This window comes from Lonchura striata, chromosome 1 (assembly GCF_046129695.1).
Source record: "Lonchura striata isolate bLonStr1 chromosome 1, bLonStr1.mat, whole genome shotgun sequence".
NCBI lineage: Eukaryota > Metazoa > Chordata > Aves > Passeriformes > Estrildidae > Lonchura > Lonchura striata.
Window position 1 is genome coordinate 82454216 of NC_134603.1, and position 23255 is coordinate 82477470.

Genomic DNA, 23255 nt, shown 5'->3' on the forward strand with positions numbered 1-23255 from the left:
TGAAATTGCTCTTAAGTTCTTTAGTAATAGTGTTAGTAGTATAACTAGCCACTTGTGTACGTTTAGGATGTGTGTGTAAAAATAAAACCATATTTTTATACATACATGCATGCATACATACCTACATGTATATACAGCCAGAAATGCCTTATTTCAGCCAGTGTAAAAATACTTTGGTGTTCTGTTTCATCACCATCTCATATTCTTGTCATTTAGCATAGGCTCTACAGTATTTATATATTCACTGGTGGTACTTGTGGAAGTACTTAAGTGTGCATGATAGATTGAGTTGATTAGCCATTTGGTTAAAATATAGTGCTACTTTTGAAGCAATAATATGTTTTCCAAGAGATTCTCATATGAGAGCTGCAGGGAGTCTCATATGCCAAGCTCTTTGCTATTTCTGGGAAATTCTTCCTTGTATTTTCATATTATCCTTGTGTGAGACTTTTGACATAATCACTTTTTTTAGTCACCAAGAAGTTGCAGTCAGCCCTGTTCTAAAAGCCAGGTTTAGAGGAGAGATGGACAATATATGACTTGGTCTGTATGCACAGTAGGCATTCTTAAATATTTTTCTGGAAATGAAACCTGCAGCAAATGTGGAGTACTTGTTCAGGAGGAGGAAAGTTAAAACATGCTTTTACTGCGTGAAGAGTAGAGAAGCTCTAAACTATTTTGTTTAATCAGTATAATACCAACTGCTGTATTCTGGGAAGCTCTGTCTCATCATTATTTGCTTGAGGAATGCTGATTATTGGAAAGTTTGGGTAACCTGAAGAGATTTTATTATTTGATTTTTCCCTGGGATCTTTAAGTAACTGGGCAGAAATCATGCAACTTCTGTGATGTATTTCAAGGAAAGAAGGAAGAGAGGAAGTGGAGAAGTAACAATGAGCAAACTTTACAGAAAGGGCTGAGAGATGACATTCCTCTGTTTGGTGTGCTGTTTTTTTGTTAGTGATATGGTTTATTTATATAGCTTAGTTTTGCAAAGGTTTCCTTTTTTGAACTGGAGCTAAGACTTTTCATGAAGACTTCTTTCAGTCATCTCTTGTCTGAACCTTTCTTTTGGAAACACCTATGGACATTTCTTTAGCTGATAAAAGGTGTTGAAATACCTATTCTGCTCATACAATGCTGTCCCCTCCCTCCATGTATTTAAAATAATAGTTGTAAGCATTATATAATCCAGTGGATTTAAAGCTGCCTTGGAGTGTAGAAGAATGCACAAGTAGAGTCCTAGGAAATTGCAGTATAGGTTGGTAAGTTAGAGGATAAAGAAAGGAATTTGTATGACCACAGGTGGGAAGTGAACAAAACATATTTTTGCTTTATATGATTCTGCTGTTATGCTAAGAGGCCATGTAGAATTCAGCAGGACTAGAGTCTGCCATAGGGAAAGTTAACAGGGCTTTGTATATTTATAATTTTCCTGTAGCTGGAATGTGACATGGATTTTTTTTACAAGTTTTGGAGATGGAGAAATAATGTGCAAAGAGGTTTCGGCTACCTTGTCAACACAGAGTAACACCTGAAATAAATTATTTAATTTCAAAAGTGTAATCATTTTATAGTCTCTTATGGAGACCAAAGATCAAGACTTAATATCTGTGTTGTTACCTTGATGTTTGCAAGCATTTGTTTGTTTTAGTGCATCCAAGGTATAAAACTAAATTCAAGAGAATAATCTTTGCTTTGTGAAGGACTTAGAGATTTTTCTGGACATTTTGGGAAATTCTAGTAAATACAAGTTTCAGTAGGCTAAGCATTTCCCATTTTAAATAAAAATGGTACATGTGCATTTGAAAATCACTGTGTTGTGTGGTATGCTGGGTAAATGCAGAATTCTGTTTTTTTTTTTTATGAAATAAGATTATAAAATACACAGTGGTAATTATATCTTTAAGTAAGATATTCCTTTTAAAGGGTTTCAGCACCTATATACATTCAATAATGACTAGTAATAATACTATAATAATTGTGGTCTATTGGTAGATGCAAAACAGTTTAGTAGAAAGATGTACTTTTTATTAGACCAGATCCCTCTTTGCACTGTAGTTTTGGTTCTCCAAATAGTACTTGCAGTATGGAATTCTACCAGTTGTATAAGAAAGAATCTGTTTTGTCAATAGCATTGATAGCTCGCAGATTTACTTGGGTAGGTGCGACATAGAACTAGAGTTTCCAGAAGTGATGATATTTAAATGATTCTAGGTACTGTTGTGATTCTTTGAACTTGTTTTGGAGATGAACAATTTAATATGTGTGCCTTATGATTAAAACAGGAAACTCTCATTTCAGCTCTCAGCCATTTGGGTGTTGACTGTTGAAAACAGTAGCATATGGACTACCAAAAATATATAATAGCCTAACACCTAGATAGTGACTGGTATGTTTTATGATTTTTGAATAACTAAAATGAAATTATTAGCATTTGTTACAGAATATTAAAAAATTATGAAAAAATAAAATTCAATTATCAATTATTTCTTACAGGAGGCTTATTTTCTGATTTCCAGAGTAGTTAGTCAGCACATAGCTTAAATTCAGGATTTTTCTATGAGTTTTTTTTCCTGACTACTTTCTAAGGCTCATGATTTCTGCACCCATCAGTGTATGTAGTTTCATGTTGTAATTGAGACAGTCACAATACAAAGCAACACTATTTTCAGAAGGCTTCAAACACAGTTTTACTATAGCATGCATGCTTTTTATACATTCTTACAAAACTCATAATTTTACACCTTACCCATTGTTCAGGAAAGACAAACAAGATGTTTATTGGAATAGACAGTTGCAGGTTTCTCTTATTTACCCTTCTTTCTTTCTTGGTTTCTATGTCAACAACCCTGGTAGAAAATTCTTTCAGGAGTAAACATGGATCCTCTTATCAAATTTCTCTCTGGCTCACAGAAGTCACTGTAAAACCTCTTCCACAGTTTCAGATAGTTGGTTGTGTTGTGTAAGACTCAGCTGGTTTAAAGGACAGGTGTCTGCTAAGGAAGGTGGGAACTTCCCTTGGAATGGAAAATGTGACCCTCTCCCCTGCAAATTATTATAACTTTGGACTGAGGCTTTCAGACAAAGATATAGGGAAAAGAATAATAGTTCTTTATTAGTGTATATATATATGTATCTGTATGTATGTATGTCTGTATATATGCACAACAAGGAAAACAAACAACCACAGTGGAAGCAACAACAAACAGAACCAGAAACCCAGTACCACCCTTCTCTTGGCTGTTAGGCACTTTCCCTTTTGTTGTAATTTCGGTTACAGCGTCAGGAACGCTGGTGGCTGCTGGCCAGACAGGGCAGGTGTAATGATTCCCCCACAGCTGCAAGGGCGCTGTGGTGTGAGCTCAGCTGCCTCTCTCGACATGTGTAATGGTGGGCACACTGGTGGGACAGATAGATGAGGGACTTCCTTTACAAACTCACAGGGGCAGCTGGTCTGGTGAAATGGCAGAGGCAGGGACACCCCAGGTGGCAAGCAAAATGTAACAGAAAACTCCTCGCCCTTAGCAGGAGCACAGGGTGGGGGAGGGCTGGTTGGGTGGACCCTGGGTGTTGGGGTAGAGTGTAGCGAAAACCCAGGCAGCGGCAGGAAGCTGTGAAGCTGAGCAGTGACATCTGGGTTTCTCTGTAGCAGCTGCCGTACACAGCCGGGGAGATGCCTTGCTTGGGGAGGGGGGAGGGGTCCTGTGTTTTTCCCCTGAGGCACCTAAGTAGATGGTGAGGGACCTTTCCAGTGCAACTGGGTGTTACTAAGGTCCCAGTTCCCCAGCTGGTCTTATGAGCCATGGTACAGAAGAAGCAGAACCAGGCTGGGCTCCATGGTGGCAATGAATTCTTCCCATGGTAACAGGAAGTCGACTATTCCCCTCCTATCCTGAGGGTGAGAGAGAGGAGCCAAGCCCACCCATTCACCACCACCCCTCCCCCCCACCCCCCACCAAAATCTGGCTGTTATCTTTGTTCTTCCCAAGAGAAAGCCCATCAGCTACAGGAGTGCAGCCAGCTCTACTGTCCCCCTTCTCCTTGACTAAATTTTTTTTTCTCTCTTAGGTATTGGTCATTATCATCTCCTAGGCATCAAATGGGACAAAATTCCCTTAGAGAAAATGAAAAAAAAAATCCTAACCTCCAACATATATGAATAACTTTGCAGTTGAGTTTTTTTGGTTGCTCTTTTTCTTTGAAATAAAAAAATATGCTGGCAAGGGGAAAAGATGTTGAGATTATATTTGTGAGAGAAAGAAACAGAATTGTGATAAATGGATGTGATTCATGCTGAATAAGTTGTACTTATATCAGTAATTTGGGAAAATAATTGGGAAAATATATGTGATTATTGTTATGAAGCAGATGGGTTTCTTCAAGAAACATGTGGAAAGCAGGATGCAGGAGTTGGATTTGGCCTTGGGAATGGAGGAAGTCAGGAGCTGACTTCCAAACCAAAATTGGCATCAACTGAAGTTATAAGACAACTCCCAGAGCAGGATCGACCTTGAATATGAATAAAATTGGGACCATTCCAGATAGGGAACCTAAAATAGTGGTCTTATCTATGAAATAATAAGGCTCAATTGGAACATAATGCATCAAGCTCAATGCGCATGTGCCACCTGCCAGATTATTCAGAGGACATGTGAGGAAGACCTTTGGCCTCCCTCCAAGAAGACTCCTGAAGAGACAAGCAGACCCCATGGCAACAATGGGAGCATGCGCTGTGCAGAAGAATGACGTAGACGTCAAGAACTGAAAATGGGAGGAGATTTATGGGAACTATTGATGAATATGTATTAACATAAAGTATAAAAATTGTGCTTGGATTCTTTTGCCCTTTGTACAGATGGTAGGGTAGGAAACCCTCCCCATACCCCAATTGGTTTCGCTTATGCTTTATCTGAACTATTGCCAGATAACTCTTTGTAACCACTTCATTATATTTGATTGTATTATTATTATTTTATACCCCAATTAAAAATTGCTGCTAAATTTCAGTCTTGTGATTTATGAAATTGGACATATGGAACCCCATTCATAACAGAATGATTTCTGCTTGTCTTTGTTCACTACCAAAATATGGATGAGTTACTTTTTCATTATGGATTTGAACTTTCTACTAGATATCTCAGAATGCTTTAGAATGTTTTTAGGAGCTTTTTTGTTTTTGTTTTTTGTTTGGTTTGGTTTGGTTTAGTTTTATCCTCCCATGACCTATCCTGTTCTGCATGATTTGGGGTAAAACCTCTTTTTTGGTCCAGTTATTAGCTGATTAGCTCTGATTCTTTTTGTATAGATGCAAGAAATCTCACACAGACTTGCTGTGTAACTTTTTTTCTTTTTTTTTTAAAGAAGAAAAGCATCCTTTAGATTTTTAAAATAGGATCAAAGAACCTAGGAGCTATGCATTTTACATTGCTGCTGCTTGGAACTCTCCCTTAGATAACATTGCTTAGCTCATGCCACATTTGTTTCTGGGAAGTGGGAATTAAGTAGCTTACAAAAATATACCACTCATTTCTTCTTCAGTTTCTGTTACAAAAAGTTGTTTGCCCTTACTTGCATTGTACTCCAAGCTTCTACTAAAGAGGCATTGACTGCACATGCACTATTACAACTAAAGGCAATAGCAAGATCTTGAAGGGTATTCTGAGTATCAGCAGTGGCTGTAATTGGGTAGCAGGCAAAATGCACTGGGACCCAGTGATGTGTAGCCTTCTGCAACATTGCTGTGTCATACTATATTGCTTTTGCTGTGCTGCTTTTATTTACTGTGTTGCTTTTGCTGGGTATTTTGATGAAGCATACATACACTGTAGAAACTGGTTGAATTCCTTCTTGCAGTATTGCATCTGAAAGATTTGACAGCATATATTGCAGCTGTCTTGGTTTGAAAGACAGGTGCCTGCCAAGGTAGGTGGGAACCTCCTTTGGAATGGAAAATATGACCCTCCTCCCTCCAAATTATTATAACTTTGAAATTGTGAGGCTTTCAGGGAAAGATATGGGAAAAGGAATAACAGTTCATTACTAGAATGCACACACACATACACAAACACACACACACACATATATATATATATAACAAGGCAAACAAACAAGAACAACAGCAGCAAAAACAAACAGAAAAAAACCACAAAAACCAACAGAAACCCAGCAACAGCCTTCTCTCAACTGTCAAGCACTTTCCCCTTTGTTGTGAGACAGAGTGAAAATTTAATAGGGTAGAAATCCATTCTGCATGGTAATGGCAGCTTAGCCAGCAGGAACGATAGAAAGTTGCACGGGGAGCAACTGTCCCGGTACCCCTCCAGATGGCAAAATGGGCTGTAGCAGGAACCTCAGAACAGCAGGCTGGAACAGCAGAGGCAGGCACAGCCAGGGTGGCAAACAAAATGTACCAAAAATTCCAAAGCCATAGCAGGAGTTGCAGGGTGTCCCAGCAGATAGAGGGTGATGGATTAAAATGATTAAAATGAAGCAAAAAAAAAAAAAAGGCCTGAAGCAGTGGCAGAAAACAGTGAGGCTGGGTGGTAGCAGCTGGGCTCCCTCAAGCAGATGGGAGGTGCTCCCACCAGAGGGGAAGAGGGTCAGGGTCTCAGATTTTCCCCTGAGATATCTGAGTAGATGGTGAGGGTCCTTTCCAGTGCAATCAGATGTTGAATAGGTCCCAGTTCAATGGCCGCTGTTAAAATCAAAGGCTCACCCATGGTAAGGAGAAACTGTGCAGGACAGAACTCCATGGTAACAGTGAATTCTTGCTGTAGCAACAGTCCCACACTAAGATCACGACTGTCTCCCCTGTGATCCAGAGAATGAGAGGGCGAGTGAGGATGGTGGTATCTCTGCATTTCTCAAGAGAAAGCTGCCCAGTTAAGTGATGGTAGCAAACTGTACCCTTCCCCCGCCTCCTCCCATCCACATCTTTTGTCTCTTAAATGTAGTTACCAAGTGTTGTAGTTGCCTATATGTAAGAAAAACAAAAACAAAACCAAAAACAACCCCCCCAAAACAACAACAACAACAACAAAAAACCCACAAAAAAAAAAAAAAAGAAAGAAAGAAATTCTAAAATTCTAACCTCCGTCAGTGAGGAGTTGCCTTATTGGCTTGATAGAAGATTGAAAACTGGAGACAGACATAATGAATAACCACAATTTGGTGGAAACGGAATGACTGCATTATGAAGCTTTATCCCAGTACTGTTTATTCTGTTTTTTATCAGCTAACTGAAATGTCTTAAGTTTTGTTAGAATTTGCTTTTACTACTTCTGTTGACAATGTAGCATTTAATAGTATTTTACTAGTAATTATTTCTAAAAGGCTGCTTCCTTTGTCTTGTTCTGTGTAGCTGAAGAAAGCATTTAAAATACTTCCTATAGTTAAAGCATAATAAAGCAAATTCAGTCTTAGTCTGGAATAGCTAGTTTTGATGATAAAGTATGTATTTAAATGTCATTCTGTACCATTTTATTGCACTATCTCTTTTCTGAATAGCTGGAAAACTAAAGATATATTTGGAATATAAATGTTTAAGACTTTAATGTGTTCTGAGAGGAGGACTTTTTGAAAATTACTGGACAGCTGTTAAAGTCAGTATTGTGATATATGACAGTCAGAAATAATGCTGTAAAATTCAGCCGTAAAATAATGCCATTTCCACGTCAACCTCCAACAAAATGCTCTCCATCTCAAAAACAGGCGAATTGGGTCCTCACGGAGGGGACCGTATCTTTAAACCATGACATTTTCCCACTTTTTATGGGAAAGTGGAAGGGTCCCGCTTGGATCACAACTCTATGGGCTAGTTTAGCTTCCTCTGGCTTGCTAAGCAGCATATTCCTAAAGTGTTTGCAAATGTTTTCTATAAACTTCCTGCTGGAGAGGTCACTGCCCTTTTTGACATGATTCTTGGAGACCTTCTGTCACAGATTGAAATCAGGCCTGTGCTAAATTGCTGTATGCATCTTATACAAAGAGCTATCTTTCCTTCTTATGATTTAATACATTAAATACTATATTTACCTTAGAAAGATGCAAAGAGTCATCCTGTAGATGGATGGTTTTCAACCATCCAATGTAGGGAAATAAAGCAAAAAAACCACAATGACCCCCAAACTAATTTTTGATTTTTACTTTTTACCAACAAGTTTGACATGTGTCTTCTGCCTTCATATCTTTCTGTGATGTTGAGTAGAAAAGACTGACATGGCTGCCTTCTGGTGTCCTTCTCTACTACCCCATTCCTTTCTTTCTTGTAATATATATTTTAAAAAAGAAAACAACTCACACTTCTCCCCCATTTTAACCTGTGCTTATTGTTTAAGTATTCCTTTTACATTATCTTTCATCCTTTTATCTGATGAGCATAGATCTGTCCCACATCCTAGACGTACACTAGATGCAGTGAAATCTGTGGTCTGAGCAGTGATATCTGCAGTTTGTTGTGACAAAACTGTCTCTTCACCCTAAAACTTCTGATACTGTTGACTGAAATGCTATTTATGACCATAGGAACCATAATGTCTAAAGCTCTCATCACTGTAATTCAGATGTTTGAAGCAGACTGAAATCCTGAGAAATCAGACCGATACATGTGTTATAAATCCAGAATTCTGAGATACAGCCGGTCTGGTACACTGTTTCCATTCAAGAAAATTCAATCCATGGTAGTTTGTTCCTTTGGGAGAGGAAAATGTTTGCAGAACAAAGAACCCCTCTGCTTCCTGGTCCCCTCTGTATCTGGTAATGTTGCAAATTTTGTTTGGCTTTGCAAATGAAGAATGTTTTCTCATGGAGATTGTATCAAAATAATACGTGGCATCCTTAATGGGTAGCATAGTTCCCCAAGAAATCTATGCCTCAAAAAGCTTGAAGAGGTCAGATCGGATACAAAGAAATCAGAAGTTAAGTTTCAAACAGATGTATACAATTGTCAAAATTAGGACTTTTTAGCTGAAGAGGCAGCAAAATGAGACATTTTGAGCAAGTATGCCATATTTTTGCACTTATTTGTGTTAAATAATTTCAACCTACTTTATAAAGCTCTTTCATCTGTTAAACAGATTAAATGAGATGGGGCACTAGCTGGCATCTACAGTTCAGGTTGGCAAATTAAACCACAGTGCAGAGAGCTAGTGCAAAGTCCAGTAAAATCTAGTTTTAAGGTCTTGGTTCCTGCTGTCTGGTTTAACCCCTGTTAGCAACACCCTAATTCTGACTTTCTTTTCTTTTGCTTCTGAACTAATTCTAAACAAATCCTATTATTTGAAGAAGGAAAGGACTTCATCTCTGTCTACTAGTTTACAGTTACCAAGGGAAACTCATCAATTTTTGCTTCTAACTACCTTCTGTTTTATTAGACAATTTAAAGAATTTTTTCCCCCAGATAACCTATGTACCAAGTGTCTTTGCCTTGTGTGTATTCTTCAGAGAACTGAAGAACTTCCATCATGTAGGTCAGGACTATGACATTGCAAAATAAAATACCACAGCATGGAGAAATTCGGCATTTGTCTTGAGTGTTTTGGAGGATTGGTTGGAAAAGGGGAACAATAACTGACAGGCATGCCAGAAGAAGAAAACTAAGCAACTAAGCAGATTTTTTTTCCCCCAGGCTTAACCTGAGAGTTTTAGATTGGAATAAAGAGGTTTGTGTCATATTTGTAAAAAAGAAAAAAAAAAAAAGGTGATATATTGTAACATTCAAAAAAATCTCCAAACATTACTATAACTTCACAGTATTTGCAGGATGTCAATGGCTTCATTTTGCTGGTCTTTTCACTCTTTCTCCTCCATTTTGTCACATAAGTAGTGACCTAGAGTGAACATGTTTTTTAGTAGGTTACTTTATCGGTGAAGATTCTTCCCCCTGCACATTGTTTGTGTTACACATAACCTGTGGCAAACATGCCCGAATTTCTTACTTGATAAAACTGTAGTTTGGAAGAAAGTGATTCATTATGGCTGTGTGGCTAAATTGCTTTTGCAGAACCAATATAATAGTGCTTGAGACTTTGAAATGCACCTTTGGTTATAACTTTCTCATTCTTTGAAGATGGTTTTTCCTGTGAAAAATCGCATACTTCTTGTAAAAAGAGAATAACAAGGAAGGAAAATAAAAATGAAATATGCATCTGGAAGTGGGAAAAAAATCACTGAAATGTAACTACTGGTTATCCCAGCCAATGAACTGTTGTGTGTTGTGCGTTATTGTGTTGCTATTAAGAGCAAGTGGGAACAGACTTTATTTCCCTAGCACCAGATATCCTGCCATTTGTTGACTTTTTTTTTAACATTTATCTCATGTTAGTCAGTTACTCATTAACTGATGTGACTGATGCTATAGTCATATGAAGAAAAATTACCCGCAGATACATTGGAATCAGAATTCTTCATAAAATACATTTTTAAAAATCTTTTTTCCATCGATATGGGACTTTTTCAAACTAAGGCTGAATGCAGGAAATATCACACTAGGAAAATATTTTCATATTAACTGTGTGTGCAAGAACAGGTAATTTGTCTTCGAAATAGTTGCTTGATTATTTATGAATAGACTAACAGTGTATCTCTGTGTCTGTGTGCTGGGCACCAAAAGGTAGCTATCTCTTAAAGTAGGCAAAGCATTCTTACATTCTGGCATGGCTTGTTAATATGTGAATGTACAGAAGTACAGAAGCTAAATCCATTTTGTGTGGAGCTATGAAATATTACACTAATGCATATGCAGTACATTTCTTACAAGAATAAAGAAACTATTGAAGGCTGACAAAACTGGTTATTGTAGATGTGTTTAAGATTAGCTGTAATTTCAGTAGGTGGACCAGTAAAGTCCTTCTGAAGTTTATTGTTTTGTGCAGTTGGTACACAGCATGTAACTTTTTAAACCAATGACTGAGACCTTTATACTTGGTTTTCTGTCTTTGCATTGTCACTGGATTAAATCTTGCTGTTTTACTTTTTAGCTCTATACTTTTTCTAGAAAACTTTTTTTTTCAGCATGTCCCAGAATTTTGAAAATTAAGAAAGACAATTGGAGCCACTTATATATTCTGAATCTAGATTCTTTGGATGTCATAATATCCTCTGTTATCTGTTAGCAGGTTAAAAAACTCTTGCTTTCAGCCCATGTCTGAGTTAACAGTGGAAGAATTTGCTTCAACTGCTTATGAGAACTGAAGTTGGAATACAGCAAGATCTTGGTTATTTTGCTTCACCTGGGAGGAAATGTGCAATTGTGTATATGGAGTTAGAAGAAAAAAATGTCAGTGTATCTTGTGTGGTTCATTGAGTTTTGTAGCTCAGAAACAGCGGCAGAACATCACAGTTTTTGACTTCTGCAAAAAGTAAGTGCTGAAGATGCAGAATCAGAAGAAGATTATTTTGTTTTGTAAAGTCAGTTTGCTATATACAGCTGTTTCAAGTGTAGAGGAGCTCAGAGAATAAAAACAATCAAGTGTTATTTTTACTGTTAGCTCTCATCTTCTCACAGTCCAGAATTGCCTGAATAAGATGCCACAAATCTGCAGAGATTTGCAATTCTCTTCTTAAGTTCTTGTCCACTGGATGTCCCCAGTGTTCTTGTGTCAAAAGAAAGGGGATTTTTTCTTAGGCAGTGAGTTGGTTGTAATTAGCAAGCAAATTACACTGTGTTTTCATTATCCAAAAGGGTAAAGATATGCTTGATTCCTCAATAGTTCTGATCAGTGAGGGGAAGGGAGACAGCAGAGATTATGTATGTCATTGATGACAATTTTATTCCACAGTGGTTCCAGTTATTAATTGCATGAGCATGTAATGTTAGTTCATCTCTTCCACTGCACTACTCAGCCAGTCTGCCACCTCCTTTGGTGTTTCCATTAATTCTTTCTTCCTAGTATATGCAGTGAGAGGAAAGAAATTGAAATTTCATGTTTATCTACTTTAACCTTAGCTGTTGCTAATGAGAACATAAGCAAAACCAGTTTGTAAGTATGAGGTAATTGCATGATAAGGACAACTGAGACAGTCTTTCCTGTGTAGGTGTTTGCAGCTTGTCTTGGTGGTGCAAGGTGCATGTGGCTTTGATTCTTTCAGCTGGACATTGTTCTGCCTGTTAGTTTGTCACTTTGGCTTGAAAGGAGAGTTGTAATTCAAGGTGGCATATGAAGTTCTACATATTATGTCAGGCAAGAAGTCACCAAGGCAGCTGATGTCCTTGCTTCCAACAACAGGCATGCTATTATGACAGGTTAGTTAACATCTTCCATGAATGGAAGTATGGGTGTTTGGTTGGATAGAGTGGTGAATCGTGAGTTGCAGTCACAAAATGAACTGCAGAGATGCAGCATATTACAACCTTGGACTCGCAAGCTCACTGAGGAGTCGGAGGGGAGAGCAGACAAACTGCAAGAGTTCAGTCTGTCCTGTTTTCCTTAGGGGTAGTATAGAGATCATGAATGAGCTGGGAGTTGAAGAAACGTGCTACTTTTTTTTTTTTTTTTTCCTTGTTATGAGTAATTTATGATTTAAGAAGCATTGCGAATTGGAGATTGATCTTTTTCATAACCATTTACAGAGGCAAATGCTGTCTCTTTCATGTTCGTGGTAAAAAGCTGTTCCTGATTCTTTAAGCTGGAGTGGGTTGTCCTTGTGTAGTCAGGCAGTAGCCCCTTTGACTCTTTGCCTGTGTTGTGTACAGAACTGATGTTTCTTTTTGTTCTTGCAGCTTGCTCTGTTGCATGGGCTGCATCTTCTTGTTAATATTCTAAGGATTACAAATGACCTGAGGCATGAGGCCCCCTCTACTCAGTAACCCACTCTGTGTACCATGAATTGAGTAATCATAGGAGTGTTGAGAAGATCATAGCAGCTATTCTGAAAAAAAATTCCACCTTTATTGTCCAGGTGTTGCTGCATCATTTCTGGCTCCACTCTGCTGGATGAGTGACAAACCGATCCGGAGAGTCATAATTTTGAAGGTGAACATGTTAAATGAAACAGTTTTCACTGGGGTTAACCTCAAGGTACTTGTTAAAGTGAGCATGCATGATGACTACTACTGTAACTCAGCTGAGTGGTATAAAGGGATAAACCTACAATCTTTAGACTGTATGTGTGAGATTTGAGGGTGCCTGCTATATGAGATTGTAGAAATAATCTAACACTTAGTTTTTTATAGATTGTCCTGCAATCCAAGTTAGTCATGCTTTTCCTGGCTTTCTTTCGTGTTTTGGTTTCTGAATATCAGAATAAGGTGGTTTGGGTTTTTCTGGTGTGATGTATACGGACTAGGTTCTTCATAGGAAGTGTTTTTAATTTGGAGACAAATCTGTGAAGATATGTGAGTCCACAGAATATCTGTTCTGCTTTCTCTGCTAAATCCATGACCCAAAGTCAGTTCCAGAACCAAGGATAAAGTGTTGGGAACTGCTGAAGTTCTAGAGTTCTTGAAAAGCAGAATATTTACTCACTGACTAAAACCGAGGTGATGATTAAAGAATGCTATAAAGGATAGAGGAAGGGATAAAAAAAACCTTCATGTTTCCCTGTATATGTGATGTGAGGGAAGGCATTACTCTTCAACCTGTTTCAGTGATTAGAGTATGCGAGCAGGGCACTGAGTTTGCATTGAGCTAATGCTCACTTTTTAGGGAGCTGAGAGTAGATAGAACAGCTGAGAGCAGCAGTGGATGCTCAGGCTCTGATCTGATTGGTGCTTCTTTGTCTGGACAGAGCTTAAACAGTGCAGCTGGGACATCTCCAAAGGTACTATCTTCTTTTCCTTATTTTATCATCATTTTTTATTGCAGGTGGTGACACCCTGCTTTCTTCCAAGGAGCTATGAGCTGGTAAGTATTTTTGGCACTACTGATAACCATCAGGTTTTATTAGGTTATAGGTTAGATTATTCTTGTAACCTCTTATGTCGCTGTGGGACACGTGAAAGCACAACGCGGACCACCTGCTGCTTGCAAGGTAAAAAAGGGACGTTTATTATCTGACTCTGTCTTTTATACCTTCCCAAGTGTGACATTGGATTGGAGAGTGAATGGGCCACCTCTCCAAAGACATTGGACAAACCACCAGTACATCAAGTGTTCTTCACCCCCATAAAAGAATGTAAACAATATGTTGTTTACAGAAATTGTGTGGGAAAGTTCTCCAAAGGAATGTAAACTCAGAAGGCTTTAGGAAGTCTTAAGAATCAGGGTGACACTCTTATTATTTCAGTACTGTGCAATCACCTTTCCTCTCTGAAGGCTTGACAAATCAAGACACTATTTCTGAAGCTTGTTATTGTGTGTGTCCTGTCCCATGCAGGAATCCACATGTTTTATGCTTTTATTTGTATGTTTTATATATAAAAAATACTTCAGTAGTTATTTGTTTCAACATACTGATGTCTCATGTCAGTTTGGAAGTACATGTAGTGTAAGATTATTTGGGACCTGTTTTATTTTTTTTTTTCCTTCCTGGTGGAACCCATATTTAGTTTGGATAGGGAAATCTTAAGCCTTTTCTGGCTTGCAATACTGTATTTGGTTGTTTTAGCTCCAAGGGTAATATGAGTGATGCTTGGAAGATGGATTGTCACGGTTACTTATTGAACCAGCACTGGCAGCTGATAGTGTCATTATTAGGACTAAGCAGCCAACAGATGATGCACAAGTGTCAACCAAGAACTCTGTGTATTGTAGGTAAGTGATACAACCACTGGCAATTAGGAATCCTACATCTCACTTCTGCATTGCTGTGTGAATTGGCCAAGTTGCTTTTATATTTTTGTGTCTTGATTTCCCTGCTGGAAAAATAGAGGTAATGATGCTTACCTATCATGAACCACAGAAGTCAAAAAGTGCTTTTAAAATTATTATCATGTAAAGCAAATCCTGGAAACCAAAACCAGTAATTTCTGGTATTATGAGGAATGTGAATATCAACTCATTGGAGGTCTCTCTCAGATTTGACTCAGTAATTTTATGAATTAACCCATATCAGAGTCTGAGGAACTTATATAGCATCACTGCTAAAATTATAAATAGAAAAGAAACCCTTTCTTTGTAGCTCACAGTATTAGGGACATATTAGCAATTGCAGTTGCTTTCTTTTGTGTTGTGCACACAACCCAAGTATTGATTCTGAAATGCAAAACCAGTTACTTTGGTTCAAAAGAAATTTTAAACATATAGCAACCTGGGATATGTTACTAGTCATTAATAATTCTGATTGAACTTGGTTTATGTGAACTTGGTTTATGTGTACATGGGGCAATGCTGATAATGTAGTCCCAACAGAGTTTGTGATCTGCTGGCACATAAAGAGTGTAGATGGCATAAGTGGCCTAACCTGTTTTAGTTTACTAGCATGAATGTAGACAGAGGTATATTCAGTCACCAAATAAACATTTACTAGTTTGGGCAGAAGGGGTGGAATTCTATTTAAATGTCTTGCAGGGATATCTGTAGGTGAAATACTTTCACTACATAGTATACAATATGTTTTATTGCTGAAAGAGAGATTGAATAATGTGGTTTGCTTTTGGTGAGAAATGTGACATTTTTATATTAGGAGTCTTTGTTCAGCACAAGTAAATTTTGTCTATTTAGTGAAGAGTTCTGTTGTTCTGAAGGAGGAATAGCTGCAAGCAGTTTCTTTTACAACTGTTTTGAGTATAAAGTTTTGATAAGATCAACAATAAGTAGTTGAGAGATTTAGATAATAGGGAAGCCAACTTCTATGCAAATTAAGCAAAACTTTGTGGCATCATAATTTGCTGCTGAACCATGGATTTATCCCCATTCACTCCAGCCAAGGAATTCCAACCTTTTAGTTTTCACATGAATAAATAATACATATGCCTTCTTTAAATCAGTGTTGCATCTATTTAGTCAATGTAAAGGTTGCCTATATGCGCTCCTTAAACTGGCTTATAGCAAGATAGTAGTTAGACTCTCAGTGACATATTTCTTGGAAGACTGTTGAAGCCTGATGAAATTTACAGATGTTATTTTTCTTCAGAATATGTATTTTATTGAATTTTTTTTTTGTCTGTTACCAAATGGGCCCTTCCCATTTCTTGTGAATCACATGTTGTGAAGCTTTGTAATGACATCAGGAAGCTCATATATCAACTCAATGCAGCTGTAGATGCTAAAATACAAAGCAGTTCCTGTGTCTAACACTACTTAGTTTATGGTATCATGCACATTCCTCAGAATGTGGGATGATGTTAGTTTAGCTATGTTCATTCAATTAAAATGTTTAGCAAAGATGATATATTCTGTTGCACTTAATTTTGTTTCTCAAAGAAACAACGGACTATTTGTGGAGATGGTCTGTCATTATGGAGATCTATGGCTTAACCCAAAAACTGAAAAAAAAAAAAAAAAGGGGTGGGGGAGAAAAAAGTGGCATAATTGGCATGGTTTCTGTGTTTGTTTGTTTTTACTTTAGAGATGAGTGAGTTTATAGAGATGAGTGAGCTTATATAGTACTTCTAAAATGAAATAAAAATCAAAGATGGTAGGTATGTTTAAATGGCCTTTACTGGAATTATTTGATCTTATTTTGAAATATTGTTAGTTATTCAGCTGATAGTATTTCTTAAATTGATGTTTTTAATTTAAAAAAATGCTGACAACTTTAAGTCTTTTTCTCTAGTGCTGTCAAAATAAGAAAATGTTTAGGCCCTAACTGTAAAGGTCTGGATACTTGTTTTATCAATTACTTAAAAAAATATAAAAATTAAAAGGAAAGCCAACGAAAGGGGATATTATTTTAGAGATAATTTTTAGATTCCAGGAAATAGTCTAGGGTATTTTAGGATGCTTCAAAAGGATAGTAAGCTAGTCTTCTTCATTGAATTTATTTTTTGTCCTTTATGATCTTTAAAAATAATAAAACAAATTAACATTAATTCCTCAAAGTGCCATCACCTATACTGCCAAATTTCTTTGAAGTAAAGAAATGTGTGAAATCCCAAACCTCTTATTTACATGAATTCTTATCTTAAAATTACTTCCTTGATGAATGATCCTTATGACTGCATGACTTGGCAGTTTTAAGACACATTTAAAAATTGATCTTCAGCACAGGAATTTATGATTGAATTCCCCCCCCCCCCCCTTTTATTTCTATTTTTTTTTTCCAAATGGTACCAAAGAATTCTGCATAACTCTAGTCTGCCACTTAAATATCACTTTTCATAACTAGCTCTAATAATGCGGACATATTAAATGGGCACATACCTGTAAAATGTATTTTACCATAACAGTCACCTCAAGCTGAAGTTTGTCTAGTTGTTTTGCTAAGTCTTGAGTGGACGTTTGATAATTGTGATAGAAATTGGAGAAGGGCATCAATGGTTCTGATTCCCACCCCCTTGTCCTAAATTATACAAGCCTCATTTCTGCCTGTAGAAAGAAAAATCAAAGACTTGAACATTCAGGCCCCTCCTAACAAACTAAAACCTGATTTTGAACAGTGAGTCAGATTGTGCTCTGTACTGTTTCAAAATAGGAGGAGAACAGAATAAGAGTAATTGTGGGAGAAATAGAGATTAGTTTGCTTTGGGTTTTTTGGGGTGTGTGTATTTTTAATTTGTTTTTTTATAAGAAGCTGGAGCATACCTTGAAAAAAATTGCTGAAAAAGTGAGTGTGAAGTTACAAAGGCTTAATTTCAATTGCCTATCTAATTTTTAACTTGAAATCCATGGTAGTTTATATATACACCTACATACATTAAACCTAGTGCCAATATTTTCTCAAAAAAAAAATTAAAACTATGAACTGAAAATCCATGTTGATACATAAAAGTTAAACCAAACTCCCAGCTATATATGGGTAAAGTGAGGAAGAGAACAGGAAAGTTTAAGAAAATTCAGTACTCTTAACAATGTTTGAAGGAATGCTTGTCCCCTGTTGCAAAAGAATCCTTCCTTTTTTTGGTGCTGTTGTTTTCATGCTCTCTGGAAGCTTTGTATAAGAAAGATCAGTGAATATGAAAAAATGAATTTTTATCCCTACTGCATTCATTTTTAAACACATGTTTTTAGAGAAACATTGTGAGACAATCTACTATTCCCATGGAACACAGTCAGTCTGTTTTTAATGTGGGCGTGCAAGAGATTTTTTAAGAAATGGGAAGTTGAATAATCATAATATTGGGAAGGTCTGTGTATGTAGATGAAGGATTGCATTCTCCAATTTCATTTTAAGTGGGGTCTCATTACTAGAACATGTAATATGTTAATTTGCGTTAGTCAGGCATTACCTTCAAACACAGTGGAGTATGATGACAGTAACTAAACTGAGCTAGAAACTAACATATACAGTGATGTTTCTCTGCCACCTCTGAGTTTGGTTTCTGGCTTACATCAGTAAAAGCTTTTGTGAAAAATTTTTGAAGTGGGTTTGTTTTGTAATTAATGTCTGTGACTAATGGCTAACTAGTTCTCATTTTTCCTGCCTATATTCTTCCAAAAAATAGTGTGGAAAGCTTATGGAAAATTAGGAACATGCTCAGCTTTATTTAGGGAAACTTCTTTTTTTTTCCTATAGGCTACATTCAAACTTTAGCTCACAGGACCTGTGAGATGCATGCAAAACAAGCATTATATGCATATTCAGGTATGATTTGGTGAAGGTGAAGGACGTGCCAAATCTACCAGACTTTCCCATTGATTTGAACTTTCCTGGCTCATTCCAAGACTGTCACCAGAGCAGTTCTTATGGGAGTGCTGCAGGCTATAGCTGCCGGTCTCATGCCTGTGCCTGTGCATCATGGGAGGGTAAACACAACAGCCTTGTTCTGTTCTCTGGTTTGTTTGCAAAGGGTGGGAATATCCAGTAGAGGTTTGTATTTGTCTGTTCAGTTCCTGCTCTGTCACCATCCAGAATCATAGTGCTCATGTCTCCATGAAAACAGTGGGCTTTGGATAAGTGTTAAAGGAGGAATGTTTCTTCACTTCTGGTTCATACAGCTTTCCTGAACTCACAAGGAAGCAAAGGTGCCTTGAAACTTTTTGAAACTTTTTCTTAAAACTCTTGCTGTTCAGTTTTTCTTTATTGAATTTTGGCCTGTGCTTTTATATTCCTTTCCTTTTTTTTTCTTTCAGCTTCTTAAAGAGATTTTCCTAATTTTCTCAATTTCTTGATTTGTAGTCATAGATATGCAGAAGAACAGACTAATGAGAGCCTTTCTTGACAAAACCTGTGAGCTGATTCCTGAATTGAAATACTTGATGTGACTGTGTTTTAAACATTTTTGGATTTCAGTTCTTCAGAAATGGGCTGGTGTGGGCCTCCTTATAATGCATTTCTGTGAAGTTTGTTTTTTAGTTTTAGATTTCAAGTGCTTACCAGAGTAAGGCCATACTCTTCAGAGACATGCAGAGTTGAGGTTCCAAAATGCTGTTTTAAGTGTCAATGCCTTGTTCTTAAATGTCTCTGACTTAGAGACATAAGAGAGCACAGAAAATAAAACTGCATGAATTGGCTACCCCAGTCCCTCAAATTAATGAAATGCAGTGATCCTGGATTGAGTTGCACAAGGCACACTCAATTCAAAAGCTAGTCATTGCATTTGCCAGGAGAGAGGGCTCACATTGTTTCTAGGAATATTAGAGGATTACATGATTTAATAGTAATTCAAATATGAAGTTTTGTTATAATACAGTATGTTCAGTTCCAGGCATTCATCCAAAATGAAATGAAAAGTAGTCTTTGAACAATCGACAGAAATGGAATCAGCAAGAGGGAAAGGTTTGGTAGTTTCCAGAGCCAAGTTCGCTTGCTTGTTTATTTTCTCCAAATTGACTTCAAACTTTTCTACTGAGTGTAGTACTTTTTCAAGGCAGAAGCATCTGCTTTTCAGAAGTGTAACACTAATTACTATAGTAGATAAATCCAGAACCATGATGTTCTTTGAAGGTATAGCATATTTCTTTCTGCCTTCCCAGCTTTCTTTTTCTAAAGCAGTGTTATCCATGTTTCAGATTTCTCAGTATTGATAGTTTTTAGATGGCATAGAAATTTTTCTTTTATGTTTGACTTCACTAAAAAGCAAATGGGCTTGCATAGGTTTAGCTTGACAGCTCACACTGGAAAAGAGAAATACTCACTAGGTGTATATTTTTCTGCTTATCTGCATATTTTTCTATTCTTTCATAGCTTATTCTGAGAGTGACAGATCTTATGGCCCTTGTAAAGATGGCTCTGGTTAATATTTGAAAATGATTTTTCAACATGGAAATGTGTGAAAGTAGAGGACAGTACTAATGCCATCACTATAAGGGAATGCTGGCCAAATACTGAAATAATAAATGATTGTGGCATTAGTTATTGCAATGTAATTGAGGACTGCCACTTGTCTTTCAAAAGGAAAAGACAAATCTTTAGTGTTAATTTAAAAATCAGTTTTTCTTATGGTCAGAATTCATTGTAATAAGCATAATGAATCATGTATCTATGTGGATAATCCTTCTCTTTAGATAGAACTATGAAGCAAGTATGATACTTTAGGTGATATTCTGATGTTTGGTCTGACTGCTATATAATGGTGGATTCTGTTTATTGCTTAACTAAACTTCAGCCTCTGGCATCCCATTTAATTTTAGTTATCTGTCATGTCAGAAACCATACTTGTTTCATTTAATTTAGATTTTTCACATTGGTGCAAAAATTTAGTACTTGCTCATAAGTAAAATGGTATGGCAGAAGTGTTACATATGAACTTGCTTTTGATTGTTCTCATTTAATGTCATTGAATGTTGGAGTCAAACCTCAGGCCAGTTCCTTGTAGAAATGTCACAACACTACCTGGTAGATTTTGAGGGTGGAAAGGGGAAATTAATTGGGTTTTGGATGTCCTTGAAGTGCAATCCAAATGAGAAATGTTCAGGGTAAGGTAGCCCTACTGATGAGTGAAACAAAATTAACAAAGGTGAAGAAACTATAAGTGGTGTCGTTTTATCTTTTGCTGTAATAACTTCATTTTTCCTCCAGAGAGGCTGTGATGGTTAATTATTTTAGCTAGTTCTATGTGAAAGTGGTTTTTATTTCTAACCGCGTCAATCTAATCTCCTTTGAACTGTCTTTATTGGGGGGTGACAAGGATGTTTTGTTGTGTTTGATACTGAAAGGCTATGATCAGTGAGGTGCAGAGGTAGAACCATAGAATCGCAGAATAGTTTGGTTGGGAAGGACCTTAAAAGATTGTCTAGTATCAACTCCCCTGCCGTGGGCATGGACACCTTGCATTAGACCAGATTGCTCAGAACTTCATCCAGCTTGGCATTGAACTCTTCCAGGGATCGGTAGCCACAGCTTCTCAACCTGTTCCAGTGCCTCACAGTAAAGAATTTCTTCCTAATATCTAATCTGAAGCTACCCTCCTTCAGTTAAAGTCATTCGCCCAAGTCCTATCACTGCATACACTTGTTAAAAGTCCCTCTCCGCTTTCCTTTTAGGCCACCTTTAGGTACTGGAAGGTTGCTTTAAGGTCTCTCTGGAGTCTTTTCTTCTGCGGGCTAAACAACCCTGTCTCCTTCACCCTGTTTTTATAGGAGAGGTGATCATCTTCATAGCCCTCCTCTGGATCCTGCTGCACTGGGTCCACATCTTTCTTTTATTGGGGCCCCCAGAACTGGATGCAGCACTCCAGGGTTCTCACAAGAGCAGAGGGGCAATCTGCCTTGACCTGCTGATCATGCTGCTTTTAATGCAGGCCAGGATATGGTTGGCATTCTGAACTGGAAGCATGTTTCTTGAGACATATCAAGCTTTGTGTTCATCAACACCCCCAAGTCCTTCTTCCCATGGTTGCTCTTGATCCATTCTTGGCTCAGACTGTATTTATGCTTGGGATTGTCTCAACAGGACTTCGGGTTTGCCCTTGTTGAACTTCATTAAGTTCACACAGGCCCACCTTTCAAGCCTGTCTAGGTCCCTGTGCATGGCATTTTTTCTCTCCAACATACCCATCACATCACACAACTTGGTGTTGGCAAAGTTGCTGAGGGTGTATTTGATCCCACTCCATGTCACTGAAAAAGATGTTACAGTGCCAGTCTCAATAGCTACCTTAGGAATGCCACTGGTCTCCACTTGGACATTAACCTATTGACTGCAACACTGTGCCTATCCAGCCAATTCTTCATCGTCCAAATGGTCCATCTGTGAAATCTATGTCTTTCCAATTTAACGACAAGGGTGTTGTGTGGGATAATGTCAAATTCAATGCACAGGACCAGGTAGATTATATCAGTCACTCTTCCCTCATCTGCCAGTTCTTGTAATGCTGTCACAGAAGACCACCAAATTTGTCAGGTGAGATTTGCCATTAGTGAAGCCGTGTTGGTCATCACCTTGTTTTCCATGTGCCTTAGCTTAGTTCCCAGAAGGAATTGCTCCATGATCTTGCCATGCACTGAGGTGAGACTGACTGGTTTGTAATTTCCTGGGTCTTCCTTATTTCCCTTTATAAAAATGGGGGTTATGTTTCATTTTCTTCCAGTCAGTTGAAACTTCAGTAGAATGCTACAACTTCTCAACTATGATGGATAGTAACTTAGCCACTTCTGGTTCCCTCAGGACCCATGGATGTTTCTCATCATGTCCCATGGACCTGTGCTCCTTCAGGTTCCTTTAATGGCCTTGGATCTTGTGGTCTTCTACATCAGGCCTTAATTTTTCCAATCCCTGCCTTTACCTTCACTGAGTACCTAAGCCTTTTCCATGTCTTGGGTAACCAGGTCTCCCATATTCTTCCTGAGAAAATGCACATTTTCCGTAGTCTGTCTTTCATCACCAGTATACCTATGGAAACTTAATTTTAATGCCCTTGGCCAGATTTAATCGTGTCAGTTCCTTGGCTGCTAAGACAATTTTTCTGTTTTTTTAGTCTCTAGCTTCACCTTTTAGAGTGTACCTTTTTGTGTTTGAGTTTGTTCAGATGCAACTTGTTCATCCATGCATACCTCTTGAAATTTATGCCAAATTTCCTCTTGGTAGGGATGCATTTCTCTTGAGCCAGGACAAGATGATCCTTGAATTTCATCCAGCTTTCTTGAGCCCCTTTTCCCTCCAGGGCTTTAAGCCCATAGCATTCTACCAAGGAGATCCCTGAAGAGTGCCAAGTCTTCTCTCCTGAATTCCAGGGTAGTGAGCTTGTGTTATCATGGTGTTCAATATCTTATATTGAATTGAAATATAATGACTACACATGGGGCTAATGAAATGTGATAGGCATCAAATCTTCT

General features: G+C 37.7%; 1 protein-coding gene across 3 annotated transcripts in view; it reads left to right on the forward strand.

Annotated features, from left to right (window-relative positions):
* TNS3 (tensin 3) overlaps positions 1-23255 on the forward strand; it is a 187797-nt gene that overhangs the window by 21525 nt on the left and 143017 nt on the right. For all 3 annotated transcript variants that reach the window (XM_077785370.1, XM_021526399.3, XM_077785372.1), the window contains exon 3: positions 13806-13844. The gene's annotated coding sequence lies outside the window, so the exon portion shown is untranslated. The remainder of the gene's footprint in view (positions 1-13805; positions 13845-23255) is intronic.